General features: G+C 47.8%; 3 non-coding genes and 1 pseudogene across 3 annotated transcripts; 1 reads left to right on the top strand and 3 right to left on the bottom strand.

The window, feature by feature from the left end:
• The first annotated feature begins 4,083 nt into the window (after nucleotides 1–4,083).
• On the top strand, nucleotides 4,084–4,155 carry TRNAQ-CUG. The gene has a single exon. It is a non-coding gene; the product is annotated as a tRNA-Gln (tRNA).
• A 3,454-nt stretch (nucleotides 4,156–7,609) lies between these two features.
• Nucleotides 7,610–7,683, bottom strand: TRNAN-GUU. The gene has a single exon. It is a non-coding gene; the product is annotated as a tRNA-Asn (tRNA).
• A 4,040-nt stretch (nucleotides 7,684–11,723) lies between these two features.
• TRNAQ-CUG lies at nucleotides 11,724–11,795 on the bottom strand. Its single transcript has one exon. It is a non-coding gene; the product is annotated as a tRNA-Gln (tRNA).
• A 3,236-nt stretch (nucleotides 11,796–15,031) lies between these two features.
• On the bottom strand, nucleotides 15,032–16,382 carry LOC110578483 (annotated as a pseudogene).
• Nucleotides 16,383–16,652: the final 270 nt, after the last annotated feature.

Genomic DNA, 16,652 nt, shown 5'->3' on the forward strand with positions numbered 1-16,652 from the left:
GATGAATACCCAACTTTTACATCAACATGGATGGGACTGGAGGAGATTATGCTAAGTGAAAGAAGTCAAGCAGAGAAAGTCAATCATCATATGGTTTCACTTATTTGTGGAACATAAGGAATAGCGTGGAGGACATTAGGAGAAGGAAGGGAAAAATGAAGGGGGGGGAATCGGAGGGGGAGACGAACCATGAGAGACTATGGACTCTGAGAAGCAAACAGGGTTTTAGAGGGGAGGGGGGAGGGGGGATTGGTTAGCTCGGTGATGGGTATTAAGGAGGGCACGTAGTGCATGGAGCACTGGGTGTTATACGAAAACAATGGATCGTGGATCACCACATCAAAAACCAATGATGTATTGTATGGTGACTAACATAACATAATAAAATTAAAAAAAAAAAAAAGGAGAAGAAGATGCTTTGGAAATTTCTTACAAAACAAAACATACCCTTACCTTTGATCCAGAAATCACAGCCCTAGGTATTTACCCAAATGAAATGAAAACTTATGTTCAAGCAAAAACTTGCAGATGAGTGTTTTTAGCAGATTTATTCATAATTGTCAAAAAGTGGAAGTAACCAAAATGTGCTTCGATTGGTGACTGGATAAACAAAGTGGTACATCTATAAAATGGTATTTAGCAATAAAAAGAAATGAGCTATCAAGCCATGAAAAACATGTGGAAACCTTAATAATACATAGCATTAGGTGAAAGAAGCATACAATAAAGTCTACAGACTGTGTGAGTCTAACTATAGGATGTCCTGGAAAAGGCAAAACTATAGAGACAATAAAAAGATGAATGATTGCCATAGGTCTCTGATGAGAGGAGGGATAAATAAGTAGAACACTGGGACTTTTTAGACAGTGAAATTATCCCATATGATACTGTAGTGGTGGATTCATTACATGCAGGTGTCAAAACCCATAGAACTATATGACAAAGAATGAACTCTAATGTAAACTACCAGCTTCAGTTAATACCGTGTCAATATTATTTCATCACTTGTAACAAATGTACCACAGTAATGCAAGAATGTAAGGGGAAATTGTGTGAGGGAGAACATGGTGCCTATGAATTCATTTATTAATTTACCTGTAAACTCAAATTGTTCTTTAAAAATAATGTTTATTGATAATAATGATAATAAAAAAGAAAGGATGCGACCCTGTCAAATCAAAGTGTTCCTGGCATGCTGTAATGATGTGGTTAATTACTGAGCATTGAGGTTCACTAACCTAGAGTCTGACCAGTTGGCGATTTTGATGCCTGTGCCTTCAGCCTCTGGCCCCCGCAGTTCTCCTGGAATCCAGATGTCAGATCAGATAGGTCAAGGTGGCCTTTGTGCTCTAGATGGCGCAGAGGGACCAGCGGCATCTGATAAGGATGGAGAGAAACCATCGGACAGGGCAGAACTAGGTGAATTCAGAGACTCCCCTGCCGCCTCCCTCGCACCCGCAAATCAAAATGCGGGGGAGGTGGGGGGACTGAGCAGCTGGGTGAGATCTCGGCCTGAAAGATAAAAGCTGCCGGAGAAGCTTTGCTCAATTTTGAGAATCTGAAAGCCAGAAAATGTGTTTAAGTAAAGACTAGAACTTCGGACGATGGGCTTGAACCATAATCTTTCCACTGACAGCCATAGGCGTTGATGACACGACTGAGACCAGGTTATTACAAAATCTCAGTGTTGCCGTGGGTGAGAACCTCCTGCCCAACCCCTGCATCCTCTGCTTAAAACACATTCAAAACCCGCTGGCGCTGGAGACATTGAGTCTTTTCTTTTTTTAATATTTTATTTATTTATTTGACAGAGAGAGAACACAAGCAGGGGGGGGTGGGGGAGGGAGAAGCAGGCTTCCCGCTGAGCGGGGAACCCAATGCGGGGCTCGATCCCAGGTCCCCGGGATCATGACCTGAGCCGAAGGCAGCCGCTTAACCGACTGAGCCACCCAGGCGCCCCTGGAGACATTGAGTCTTGATGTTGGGCACAGTTTGGGGCATCGATACTAGCAAGTGAGCACTTGATGCCCCATGACAGGCCCAGGGGCCTCCCCTCACAGCCTCCCCGCTCTAGGTGACGACCACAGGCTCATAGGCTGAAGTCATCCATTTGCCATTCTTCCCTGAGCGGCACCCGTCCCGCTCACCGCGAATTCCACAGCCAGGATGGGCGCCGTGGGAAGGACACGAACCGGCTGTGTCCCCCAACTGCTGCCTGCTCTCGGTGCCTCCAGAGGAGGGCTCCACCAGGCAGGACCTGGGGTCTACTCACCATGCAGCCCCTGTGCACAGCAGGGCCTAGCACCCAGTAGGCACCCAGTAGATGCTCGGTGAAGGATGCATTCCGCTGCATGGTGCTGGGAGGGACCAAAAATTTCACTGTGGCCTATTAGATTTTAGTCCTAGAAAAACCCCAGAATGGGAGGATGTGAAACTTTCAAAACTGGTTGTTTTTTAAAATTGGCAGTTGAATCACGTTAATGTCCCGATTGTGGAAACGTCTAGAGGGCACCACCTGGAATTGCACTGAGCTCTCCACCCAGGACCTTGCGGCAGCCTCAGCCTGTGGGGACGCCAGCGGGCGAAAGGGTGGAGAGAAAGGTGAGGGTGGGACAACCAGGTGAGAAGAGAAAAAACGAGAGAGAGAGAGAGAGAGATGCAGATACAGCCACCGAGGAAAAACCCCAGGAGAAAATGCTGTCACCTACTTACACCTGACCACACCACCGCAGGTCCTGGGTGGCGAGCCTTGCTCATGGGGTGGGGTATAGGGGCCGTGACAGCTTCCGTTCGAATCCGATTCATAATAGGGAGAGGACTCTCTGTCCTGGATTGAAGCCGGCAAGGCCGTCTGATTTTACTCTTCGGACCGGGAGCTCTCCCTGGGGCGAGGCTGCGTTGGACGCACCTAAAAAGGACGATGAAGTGTGGCGAGGCGCTGAGACTCAGCCCGAAATCCTCGCATAGGGACTCGGCAGCGCCCCTAAGAAGGAGGCGCAGAGGGCGCGGCTCCCGGGCTCCCGACAGCGCCAGGAGGACAGGCGGGACAATTTCTTCGTAAGCGCCTGGGTTCGAGTGGACCTTCGTCTAACTGGGAAGTTGGATTGGTTTTCTGAGGACACGACTTTGCAGCATCCTAGGTGATGCGGACGCCAAGACGCCGTCCCTGAGGGGACCACAAGGAGGCGCCGTGGTCCTTCCACTTAAAAACGCCTTGCAAAGGACGAGATAGCCCGCGGGTCTCAATTCCGAGGGCCTTTGCCGGTCAGATTTAGCTTGCGGAACGCGACGTAACCTGTTTTGGGTCGCCCCAGGGACCGAGTCGCCTTGGAGCAGCCCGTCCTGCCCAGACCTTGGGGACTGGATGTGGACCCTCAGCCATTCCGCTGGGGCCACCTCACTCCGCCTCCTCAGCATGGACCCCCAAAGTGTCCTGACCAGAGAGAAACGTCTTCCGATGATCGTCCTCTCGGACTGGGTAGCCCATTCCTCCGCTGGCCTGGAGAGCGGTGGTTTGAAGAACCGGGAGCGAAGAGAAGGAAAAGGAGCAGTAGCCACGAAGGAAGGAAAGGAAGAGATTCAGGGAGCTAGAAAAAATGGGGGGTGAGGAAGACAGCAAGAAAGACGGGAAGGAAATAGGATCCGGGAATGGAATGGGAGGGGGTGGAATCCCGGCAAGTCCCAAGTCCCGTTCTGAGGATCACCGGAGCTCCCAGGGCAGTGGGAAGAGGACAGGTGCGAAGGGAAGGAAGGAACACTTGTTTGGGGTTGGTTGGTTGGTTCTGGCAGGAATTCTACCGCGGGGCAGGAAACTAGTCATCCAGGCAGAGCAGGTACACCTGGGGGAGGCCTAAAAAGCCCGTCCCTGTGGCTAACCCGCAAACGGACTTGATCTCGTTCCCCGACACGCGAGCCCAGCGAGCGGCAGGGAGAACGTGAGGCCCGGCGACTCCTGGCGGGTGGAGGAGCCGAGCTCCAACCCCGGAGGCGAGAAGAACCCGGCGGGAGGCGCGTCCCGGGCACGTCCGGCGGAGGAGGGCGGTGTGTGCACACCTCCGAGAGTCAGGGCGCCCTGCCCCGGGTGGTTCCATGGTGTAATGGTGAGCACTCTGGACTCTGAATCCAGCGATCCGAGTTCAAGTCTCGGTGGAACCTTCCCCTGTGGGCCAAGCCGCAGCCACCTTTTACTCTCCTTTCCAATACCCAGCGAGTGGCACGTGCCTTCCCGCTCCCGCTGGTCCCCGTCCCGGGGAGGGAAACTCCGGGGGCGTCGCGCGCCCCTCCCGCCCCCCGGTGGGCGCCTCGCAGCCGCGTCCCCCGCGCTCCGCCGCCGCCTCCTCCTCAGGAACCGGGGAACGAGAAGCCCGCGTGTCAGAGTGGCGGCCCCCCTCCCCGGCCCCGACACTGCGGCCACAGCCGGGGCACCGGGCCAGTGCCGCCGCTCGTCGGGGTCCCCCTCGGGCCTCGGGGTGAGAGGCGGCGGCTGCGGCCACTACATCCTGCACCGCGAGGGGCGTCCCGCCGCGCGTCCTGTAACTGCACGCATCAGCCTGCACGGGTAGAAAACGCTGTCAATGCGAAACAGCGTTTCGTACCTCCGTCGTGCGGCGGCGAGACTGACGTTTCGGGTCCTGGGTCCAAGCACAAGGTTGGGTGCCTTTCATTTCATTTTCCTCGGATCCTTTCCCACCAGCTGTCAGAAGAATCCCGAGTCTCTGTTCAGGCCAGTAGGGGTCGCAGTTGTCCTAAACTTTGTACTTCAGTGTGGGGCGTCTCGGGAAACGCTAAACCGCGGGAAAGAGAGATTCTGGCTGGGGATTCTCTGGGCCTCAACTGCGGCCGCCCTCGGGGCTCCTCCCGGGGCGAAGGTGACACGAGCCAGGGTAGCTCCGAGTCCTGAACCGCGCCCCCACCCCCACCCCTTCCCGGCGAAGCCGCCTTAGGACCGGACATGATGGAAACACGCTCGGGAGAAAAATTTGGTCACAAGTTCTGAAGGACCGCATAGCCAGTGAAAATGTTCGCCGCCAAATCTCTCTTAGTTTTGGAACTTCCACCGGTTTACAAAGGACTGTAAACTACAACTGGTTTTCAAGGGCTCCCTTTGAGGTTCTGAAAAGCAAGCGGGTGAGGGCCCGAAGGCGGGAGGGGAGAAACGGGAAAGCGGAGACTGGAGGAGAAAGGAGATGGGAAGGGGAAGGGGCGGGATCCGACGGCGGGGAGCCGGGCGTTCGCCGCTCCGGGTCAGTTGCCGCTTCTGGCTCACTCTGGAGCGCTCCTGCGTTTGGATTGAATCTCGTTGATCTCACCCCACCCCACCCCCCGAGAACTTTGAAGAACGTGTGTGCCTGGCGTTTTCAGTAATTGTGGAATCGGAGTAGGAGGGTAAATAGACCTGCAAGTTATTGGGAACCAAGTTAGGACCTTGTTGAATTCCTTGGCGTTAACTGGCAAGTAGCCTTTCCCTCCCTTCTCTCCCCTTGCAAGACGACTGCCGGCAGGACAGGCTTGGAGAGGGTCGAGGCACCTAGGACCATGAAGATTGCCAGGGACTAGTTCTTTGCTGGACATGTAGTGGCTGAGCAGACTGTGCCCTTCCAGAGCGTGGAGTCTGGGGGTCTGGCCAGGAGACTGAGCAAGGGGACCAGTCAGGGTTAATCAATAGGCTTTCTGCAAAGCATCGCAGACATTCCTTTTTGACCTCCGCCTTCTTTACTGGAGCGATTCTTTTAATGGAACTGCATTTATCCATAGATTTTAGTACCCTTATCTGGCCAACTATAGCCTCCTCACTCCCTACCAAGACCTGAGCTCCAGACTTTGCTTCAAGGAAAAGATACCCTTCTTTTATTTTCCCACCTGAACTGCTCTAGTTCAAGCCCACTGTCTGCCTGGTGACCAGGACAGTCCCTCACTGGTCCCCTCAGGTTAGGAAGGGCAGATGCTCCTCCACTCCCAGCCCCTCTGCAGCCCCATAGATATGTATGGCTTCAACCCATACAAGCATATCCAAGGCCTACATCTCTCAAAACTCCTTTCCCCTCACCCTGGATCCATACTCTACTACATACATCCATTGCAGAGTGATATAGTTTTCTTCTTGTCCTTCTTGTTGCTTCCTAGCACCCCAGCATTTTTCTTTTTTCTTTTTGGAATTATTGCTCCTTTCTTGGATAATGTCTTCTTTGTACTGTTCATGAAGGTGCTCTGCCCTCATTTGATCAAGGAGAGGGCATTGACCCAAGCTCAACCAATCACATCCAGTACTTCCCTGGAATATGAAAATAGAGGAGGGGGGATGACCAAAGAGTAAATAAACCTCAGATTTATCCACTTGAAAAAAGAGTCCCTGAAAACACTGGTCTTTTGTTCCTGCTATTTGTAACCTGTGTGGCCCAACTGTGAATATAGAGCTTACATCCTTAAAATAATATAACAATTGACCCATGCAATTATGATACAAATATACTGGAGGATAAAGCAAGAGGAGGTGTGTTTGGGTGTGGGGGTGATAATAGAGGAGTATGTGAGAATAATGCCTACAATTTGAAAATCAAGGAGTAGTAAAGGGGGGGTTGCTGTTTTCCTAAATAAACTTATGAGTATATATAACTTTGATAAAAATTTGTCCCAAATACAAAATAATTCCTTTGCATATATGTACATATTATAAATTTAAAGTTTATTGTTTGTATATTGAATATAAATTTTTATGTAGTCATATTATTGGCTCTTTTCATGGAAGAATTCTGGGTTTGGTGTCTTGCACAGAACATTTTCCCACTGTAGTTCTATAAAAATGTTAGCAAAAATAGGTTCAAACGAAATGGTAGGGAAGTACTATCCAATTTTGGCAAAACATTGGAGAAAAGAAGATTCTCATAAAATGCGGGGAATACGACCTGCTACATTTTCTTTTCAGGGTAATTAGGCAGGAATTAGCAAAATTTGATCTGACAATTCCATTTTCAGGACTCTGGAGAGGAGACGAGTGATGACAGATATCTGTATAAGGCTGTTCCCTGCAGTAGTATGTGTGATAATAAATACTGGAGCCAACTGCATGACCATCAATTAGAGACTGTTTGAATAATGACTCATGTATATCAAGAAGGATCTTAACTAAAAATAACAAAGCAGGTAATGAAAATGCTGATGGCAATGGACTGGTAAGAGCTAATGTGTATTGAACATTTGCTTTGTGAGAGTCATTGGCTACATGCTTTCCCTACACATCTCATTTAAACTTTGGACAACCCAAATACTCCATTTTACTAATCTTACATATAAAATTGGAAGAAAAGTCTATAACTTTTTCGGACTGATTAAGTTTCCCACCCAGAGCCTGTGCCTTCATCGTGGGCGTGACCGGGGTTCTCTTGTTTTCCATTTTAGGGATTTACAATGTTCCGAATTCGCTAAACTGTAAACCAGCCTCTGAAAAGTAGGGGAAGATGTAAGGGCGGGTGTAGATTAGGTATGCTCTGGAGCTCCAAAACTTTTTCCTCAAAAGGGCACTCGATGCTGGTGGTGCCTGGGAAATAAAAGCATAAATTTGGTATTCCAAAGAGATATAGACTTTGAAAGCCAGCTTTGCCAGAAAAACAAGCGTCCCTGGGTGGGCTTGAACCACCAACCTTTCGGTTAACAGCCGAACGCGCTAACCGATTGCGCCACAGAGACACTCGGCAAAGCAGTCTGTAAGCTGTTGGTCAATTGTATTATATACGTAATGGTTTCATGTTCCTCAAAATCTAGTTATAATAGAAATGAATACTGGGGATATAAGGCACAACATGAGGGCTATAGTTAACCCTGCTGTATATATACTATATACTATAGTATATTTAAAAGTTGTTAGGTAGTTGTTATGAGTCATCAAAAGGAAAAAATACATTTTAAAATGTTTTTATCTATATGAGGTGATGGATGTTCACCAAACTTGTGGTAATCATTTCACAATGTATGTAAGTCAAGTCATTACGCTGTGTATCTTATATAACGTTATAACTTATAAAGTTAAAACTTATTTCAATCTCAATAAAACTGGGGGTGGGGGAAGTATATTATACATAATGGTCTCATTGTACAGAGGTACAGAGAAGTGTTCTTTGTGCCCAAGCTAGGCACCCTCAACTCTTCTGTTTTGCCTAACCTCCCTCCCCGCTCCAGAAGCCTGAAGGCGCGGGAGACATTTGAGGCCAAGAGTCGTGTGGTTACCTAAATTTGGGCGATGACTTGGAGCCCGAATAAGCGGAGAACTCCCAGGATCAAACATCAGGTGCCCGGGTGACAACCGCAGCCTCTCGGTTTGAAGTCATCCATTTCCAGTTCTTTGCTCCACTTCCCCTGTCCTGCTCCTCGCGAGTCCCTCCAGATCTCGGGGCGGGCGGCCGGGCTGGCGCGCGCGCGCGTGAAGAACCAGAATCAGCTGTGCCTCCACCGCGCTAACCCCCTGGATGCCTCTAGATGTGATAACTCCATGGGGTCAGGGACCTTGGGTTTCCTCACAATGCAGCTCCCTCGCTTACAATATTGCCTGGCACTTAGTAGGCTCCCAATAAATGCTCCGTGAAGGAGTCCATTCCGCCGCAAGGGCCTGGAGGGGACAGGAAAGGCACCAAGAATTTCACCTTGAACTATTAATTTTAGTTCTGGAGAATCCCCTGAATGGGAAAACGTGAAAGCCGGCCATTTCTAAATATCTTTATACTGGAAACTGATTTAGAACCAGGTCAAGGTCCGGATCGTGGAAACATCTAGAGGACAGACACCACTTAGAACGTCACTGAGCTCCCCACCCAGGACAGTGAGGCGGCCTCAGCGTAGGGGACGCGGGTGGGCGCAGGGAGAAAGGTGACGAGGAGAGCTGAAGAGGAGAAGGAAGTGGGTGGGAGTGAGGGCATTCTGGAGTATGAGAAAGAAAGAGCAAAGGGAGGAGGAGTGAAAAGAAAGCTGAGAGACACCAACACTAACCACTGAAAGAAAAAACAGTTAAAAACGTTGAGGCTATTTAGGTCAGTTAATAGGTCTCAACCACAGCGCAGCAGGTTGTGGTTGGCCTGCGGTGATGGTACAGTGGTTAGTAGTCCGCGTTGCGACCCTAGTAACCTTGGCCTTAATACGACTTATGACGTTATCCAACTCGCTATTTTTCTCTTTAAACAACCCCCGACCCCAGTAAAGCCGGCGGTATGGTGCGATTTCCCGCTATGAAACTGGAGACTGCGAACAGTTGAATCAGGCTCTCGAGCTTCCACGTGGCGGAACTCCCAGCTTCAGCTCACGACAGGCAGCAGAGGCCTGCCTAACTTGGGGGAAAGGCCGAAATTCGCCCTGAGGCTAGGTCTGCTGCGCACGCAGTGCCCACCCTCACCCCCGCCCCGAGAGGCGAGGCAGACCCGCTTTGAGGAAGGAAAGAGCGTACACCCGGAACCACTCACTTTAATTTATGGGTAAGACTGAAGAAAAGCACCCAGCATTGTCTTGGAAAGCTATTAGGTAGAAGACAAAAATCCCAGCTTTCACATCTAGCTTGTTCAGTCTGTAGTGTATGACTTCCGCTGATGTCTTAATTATCGTAGTGAAATGGACCTTTTCTTTTGGTACAAATTTTCCATAAATTTTAACGTATATGTAGATTTGTGTAGTCACCACCATAATTAGAATACATACAGTTTCATCTCACCAAAAACTTCTTTGTGCTATCTTGTTACTGTTAGAACTCGCAGCAAACATAAGCCCTTGCAATCACTGATCTGTTCACTATCTGAGAATGTCACAAGAAGCATATAGTAGGCAGCCTTTTCAGACTGGCTTCTTTTACTCCGAATGGTGAAGCTGGGATTCCTTTAAGTTGTTGTGTACATCAACAGTTCCTTTTTATTGCAGAGTATTCCATCCAGTGGGTATACCACTGTTTTGTCTATCAGTTAACCCTTTGAACCATATTTGATGATTGTAGCTTCTGCTCTTACAAATATAGCAGCTATGAACATTCCTGTAGAGATTTTTGTATGAACATTAGTTTTCATTTCTTTAAGGCAAATTCCTGGCAACCCAAGTATGCTAGATCATATAGTACTTGTATGCTTAACTTTATGAGAAACTGCCTGGTTACTCCTTATCCCAGACACTTGGTACTGTCATTCTAGTAGGTGTGTAATGGTATTTCATTATGGTTTCAATTTGCATTTCCCTAATGTCTAATGATGTTCATATGCTTATATCCTCTAGGGAAGTCTGTTCATGTCTTTTGTCTATTTTTTCATTATTGTTTGTTTCTTTATTGTTAATTTGAGATTTCTTTATATATTCTTGTCACCAGCCTTTTGTCATATTTGTGATTTGTTCATTTTTTTCTCAATCTGTAACTTTTCATTCTCTTAGCTGTTTTTTTGAAAACATTTTTAATTTCAATGAAGTATAATTTATTTATTTATTTTTCTTTTTTTCTGGGTAGAACTTTTGGTGACTTACCTAAGAACACTGCCTAACCCCATGTCATGAAGATTTTCTTCTATAAAACATTTAGTCTGTGCTCCATTTTGAGTTCATTTTTGTATAAACTGTATGGTTTAGGTGAAATTTTTCCTCACGTAGATGTCCAATTATGCCAACACAATTTGTTGAAAAGAAAAAAGTCTTTCTTCACTGAATTGCTTTTACACCTTTATCAATTATCAATTGGACATATTTCTGTAGTCCGATTTCTGGACCCTCTGCTCTGTTTCATTGGTTTGTGTGTCTATCCCTTTGCTTATCCACAATATCTTGTTATCTGAAGCTTTATAGTAAGTCTTAAAAATGGGTAGTCTTATTCCTCTAACTTCATGGTACTTATACAAAGTATATTTAGTTCTTTTTAGGTCTCTATCTTTCTGCCATTCCAGACCAACAAAATGAGAATATGCTTTTATCTACAAACACTTGAAAATTATAAAGACTCTGTGAATAGAAGGAAAAATCATGGTCTTCTTTTCCTATGGTGCCTTCTTGGAGTAGATCCAGGCAGGAAGAAGGGGGAGCCCCGAGGGCGGCCGCAGTTGAGGCCCAGAGAATCCCCAGCCAGAATCTCTCTTTCCCGCGGTTTAGCGTTTCCCGAGACGCCCCACACTGAAGTACAAAGTTTAGGACAACTGCGACCCCTACTGGCCTGAACAGAGACTCGGGATTCTTCTGACAGCTGGTGGGAAAGGATCCGAGGAAAATGAAATGAAAGGCACCCAACCTTGTGCTTGGACCCAGGACCCGAAACGTCAGTCTCGCCGCCGCACGACGGAGGTACGAAACGCTGTTTCGCATTGACAGCGTTTTCTACCCGTGCAGGCTGATGCGTGCAGTTACAGGACGCGCGGCGGGACGCCCCTCGCGGTGCAGGATGTAGTGGCCGCAGCCGCCGCCTCTCACCCCGAGGCCCGAGGGGGACCCCGACGAGCGGCGGCACTGGCCCGGTGCCCCGGCTGTGGCCGCAGTGTCGGGGCCGGGGAGGGGGGCCGCCACTCTGACACGCGGGCTTCTCGTTCCCCGGTTCCTGAGGAGGAGGCGGCGGCGGAGCGCGGGGGACGCGGCTGCGAGGCGCCCACCGGGGGGCGGGAGGGGCGCGCGACGCCCCCGGAGTTTCCCTCCCCGGGACGGGGACCAGCGGGAGCGGGAAGGCACGTGCCACTCGCTGGGTATTGGAAAGGAGAGTAAAAGGTGGCTGCGGCTTGGCCCACAGGGGAAGGTTCCACCGAGACTTGAACTCGGATCGCTGGATTCAGAGTCCAGAGTGCTCACCATTACACCATGGAACCACCCGGGGCAGGGCGCCCTGACTCTCGGAGGTGTGCACACACCGCCCTCCTCCGCCGGACGTGCCCGGGACGCGCCTCCCGCCGGGTTCTTCTCGCCTCCGGGGTTGGAGCTCGGCTCCTCCACCCGCCAGGAGTCGCCGGGCCTCACGTTCTCCCTGCCGCTCGCTGGGCTCGCGTGTCGGGGAACGAGATCAAGTCCGTTTGCGGGTTAGCCACAGGGACGGGCTTTTTAGGCCTCCCCCAGGTGTACCTGCTCTGCCTGGATGACTAGTTTCCTGCCCCGCGGTAGAATTCCTGCCAGAACCAACCAACCAACCCCAAACAAGTGTTCCTTCCTTCCCTTCGCACCTGTCCTCTTCCCACTGCCCTGGGAGCTCCGGTGATCCTCAGAACGGGACTTGGGACTTGCCGGGATTCCACCCCCTCCCATTCCATTCCCGGATCCTATTTCCTTCCCGTCTTTCTTGCTGTCTTCCTCACCCCCCATTTTCTCTAGCTGCGCGGGCCTTCAGTCGGCTCAGGACCATCCCGGGGCTGGGGCGACTCCAAAGTAGAGAACCGGGTTTGGCGCAGCTCAAGGCTGGCTGATCACATCCCGCCAAATTGAACCTCTAGCCAGGTTCTCTACTACCGGTGTGGGGGAATGCGATGCCTCCCGTTATCGCCCCCGCGTGGCCACGCCGCGTACAGCGCACAGAGCTCCGCGCAGGGCCGGAAGCTGCGGGGGCCAGAGATGCCAGAAAATTCACAGAACGCTGCACCATACTTAGGACCTTGAAATTAAAAGTCCGACAAACCACCGACTAAAACAGATGCATGGAAAAGAAAAAAGGTATGCTCCTGTCTCCTGGCTACGAGCGGGGGTTGGAAAAGCAATTGATATAGTGTTTTGGGATTCAGACTGGATAGTCTCCCAAATGTGAACCTGGGGATCTTTGCCAGGCAGAAGACTGAGTCATACATAGAACCCCAGCCTTCTGCAGCCAACTCTCTACTTTTTAAATTTCCAGTGACACAGAGAAGGCGAAAGCTGTCCTGCCACTATGTTTGCACAACCCAACATCTGAGCACCTGGACATTCCTAACTCTTGAGCGGCGAGGCAGGCGGGGCGGGGAGGTCTTGGACTCTTGGTGTGAGAAAGGAGGGAAAAGGTTTCGCCCCTTAGACTGAAAGAATTATGCTAGTCGGATTCAATAGGAAATTATCAATGACCCAGAGCTGTGGTTTATATCCTGTTAACAATGGTTACTCCTATGGAAATTAGTGTGGAGGAGAGGAATTTTCCCCCTATGCATTCTTTTATCATGTAACGTACAAAGAGAATATATCGATGTGTTCCTTAGGTTTAAAAAAAAAAAGGATGAAAATAAGAAAAAATGAAAGAAAGATGCTTTAGATGCCAGTGCGGAGGCAATTTAATTGGGGAGGGGAAAAGGAGAGCTTCTTTGGGGAGAGAACTCTGAGTGGGCGCCAGAGTTCTGAGAAGATCCTAGGGGACAAAGCTGGAGCTTCACTCTAGCCAGTTGGGGCAGAGGAAGGAGGTTGGCTGTTGGATTGAGCAGCATTCTCCTACAGGTGGGTTATTTGGGGATCTATCCCCAGCCTCTTACAGTCTGGGGGCGCCTGGGTGGCTCAGTTGGTTGAGTGTCTGGCTCTTGGTTTTGGCCATGATCTCAAGGGTCGTGAGATGGAGCCCCGTGTCAGGCACTGCTCTCAGTGGGGAGCCTGCTTGAAGATTCTCTCCCTCTGCCTTTCCCTCTACTCACTCTCTCTCTCTCAAATAAGTACATGAATCTTAAAAAAAAAAAAAAGAATACTAGATATAGTCTGTTACTGAGGTTCTTGATGTTTCTTTCAGAAGTCTCAATTTCTAGTTTGTAGAAGGGCCTTGTGTAAGGGAAACGCAGAATCACTGTGTAGGATAAGACTGAATGGCTCTGGATAATTCTCCATCATAACCAACAACCTCAGCATGGTCAAGAAATATCCACAAAACAGGGGCACCTGGATGGCTCAGTCAGTTAAGTGTCTGACTCTTGGTTTGAGTTCAGGTTATAATCTCAGAGTTGAGAGATCGAGCCCCTCTCTGGCCTCTCTGCTCAGCGGGGAGTCGGCTTGAGATTCTCTCTCTTCCCCTCCCTCTCCTTCACTTGTGTGCTCTCTCTCTCAAAGAAATGAATCTTAAAAGAAAAAGAAAAAGAAAAAAGAAATAGGGGCACCTGGATGGCTCAGTCAGTTAAGTGTCTGCCTTTGGATCAGGTCATGATCCCAGGGTCCTGGGATTGAGGCCCTCGTCGGGCTCCCTGCTCGGCTGGGAGTCTGCTTTTCCCTCTCCCTCTGCCCCTTCCCCTTGCCCTGCTGAGGCACTCTCTCTCACTCACTCTCTCTCAAATAAATAAAATTGTTTAAAAAAAGAAGTAAACACAAAACAAATGAATTTGATTAGTGATTACCCTGAGACTTTTTACCAGTTAAGCCATTAAGTTATAAGTCGTCCTTGCTAACATAGGGAGTTTGAAAGCATTCATCCTTGGGGTCACACAGATAAAATGGCATTAAATCATTTAGTGTCTCTCTCTCCCTCTTTCCCCACCCTTCTCTCTCATACCACACACACACACACACACACACGCGCGCGCGCGCGCAGGCCTGCACACACACAACTGCCTCATTGGCAGAGATTTAGTATAAATAGCATTAGGCATTTAGTAAGTTACAGGCCAATAAACTCCCACTAAGCAGTTGTCAAATCTAATGTGCACTAGCTTTTGAAACCTTAAGAATGAGTGATCCACAATGTTTCCAACATATCTTCAACTGGTTAAAGAGAGTACAGTTGATCCTTGAACAACACAGGTTTGAATTGCGTGGGTCCACTTATGTGTGATTTTTTTCAATACATACAGTACTATAAATGTATTTCCTTTTCCTTAAAAGAGTTTCTTAATAACATTTTATTTTCTCTAGCTTATTTTATTGTAAGACTACAGTATATACTACATTTAACATACAAAATATGTGTTACTTGACTATGTTACTGGTAAGGCTTTCCAGCCAATAGTCAGCCATTGGAAGTTAAGTTTTGGGGAGTCAAAGATTATATGCAGATTTTTGACTATGTGTGTGTGGCGGGGAGTCAATGCCCTAACCCCTGAGTTGTTCAAGAGTCAGCTGTATTTGATTTCCTTCTTATTTCAACCCTCACACTGATAAACTCTGTTATTTGATTAGCTGTTTAATGAACATATTTCATGTCATTCTTCTCCACTTTGTTCTTGCTTTGGGATCAGAAGCAATGTGATTTGCGTACACTTAAGCCCAAACAAAGTTTTCACATTTCTGTTGAATAGTTTCAATGCCTGTGCAAAATACTTCCCTGAAAGGTCAAGATTTTCTACTCTACCTTGGTTATATTTAACGTCAGTGTCCTGCTGACAACATCCCTAGATCTGACAGGGTAAGTGTTGGGTGAACTTGACACCATGAGGTCCTCTAAACAAAAGCTTGTCTGCATAGTTGTGTTCATTGATATACAGTTTTGCAAGTTCATGCCATGCTCCTTGGTTACCAAAAATTTGTTCTAAATACTCATTCATGGTAATCTTGAACAGCTTCTGTATTTCTTCTAGGGCTTTTTGAGTATCAATTTTGTGTTTTCTTGGCAGTAATTGGATCTTCTTATATTAGTTGGATCTTCTTATAAAATTGGGTTACATGGCTGTAGTATAACATCATTATATCTTTCCATGGCTTCAGATTTCGCTTATCTCTGTGACTGCCAGGAAAATTCAACACCTGAAGGTCAAAACAATGCCAAGCAGTATCTTGGGCTGCAATCATCACCTGTTCACATATAATCCAAATATCATCTCCAAGCTTAGAATCATAGTCATGGATTAACTCTTCAAATTCTACCATTGGAACATTGTTTTCAATAATTTTCTTCTCTTTTGCATTTTAGCTCACATTTCTTCCCAAGTGACATCATAAAGTTCTGAGACCTTTGCTGTCTTTCTAGAACCCAGAGGCAGCCAGGTGAGAGGATGAGGCAATTCATTTGTTCTTTCAGTGCTAGGGGCCAGATATTGAAAATTTAATCATTATGAAGATGACTTTTTGTTGGCACACAGCATTGGAGGTGCTCTAACCTCCACTTCATGCTCTCTTGTCTCACTGCCTGACATAAATTGTCTAAACTTCATCAAACCACAGGATAATTCTGGGTTAAAAGAAACTTAGAGGTCATCTACTTACTATCCTCTTTTTACAGCTGAGAAAATTGAAGTAAAGTGACTTCATCAAATTTGCACAATATTCTATGGCAGAAATAATGCTAGAACCCTGGATGCTCAGAGCACAAAGCTGACATCCCTTTCCCCTGTACCATGTGTTTTCTCTAGAGAATTTTAGAAATTATAATTTTGTGATCATTTTTTTCATGTCATAATTCCTAATGCCAGTCCTTTTATCCTGAATCGTCACAAAACGGCTTGCCTGGTGTAAGCTCTCAATAAACTTAGGTGTGTGATATTTTGGACAAGTAAAACACAGATTTGTTCCCACATTCAAACCTACAATTGAACCATAGCAAGATATTATTGTGGATTATTTTCTTTATTTTCCAGAGTTACTGACCTGAAGTGCCAATTAGTTTAATCTTTCCCATGGCCTTGAGAATCTCTGATAATGCAAAAGATAGAATCTTCCTAATGTACAGCCCTACCTGTCAAGGAGTTACTACTGAACCTTTCTTTTTATAGCCTGTGTCATGAAAATAGTGAGTTTTTTCCCCCTAAACTTAAAATTGTAATAATGAATATCCTTTCTCAAACAATACATGTACCTCTTTCTCTCCC

This window comes from Neomonachus schauinslandi, chromosome 4, assembly GCF_002201575.2.
Source record: "Neomonachus schauinslandi chromosome 4, ASM220157v2, whole genome shotgun sequence".
In the NCBI taxonomy this organism is placed as follows: Eukaryota; Metazoa; Chordata; class Mammalia; order Carnivora; family Phocidae; genus Neomonachus; species Neomonachus schauinslandi.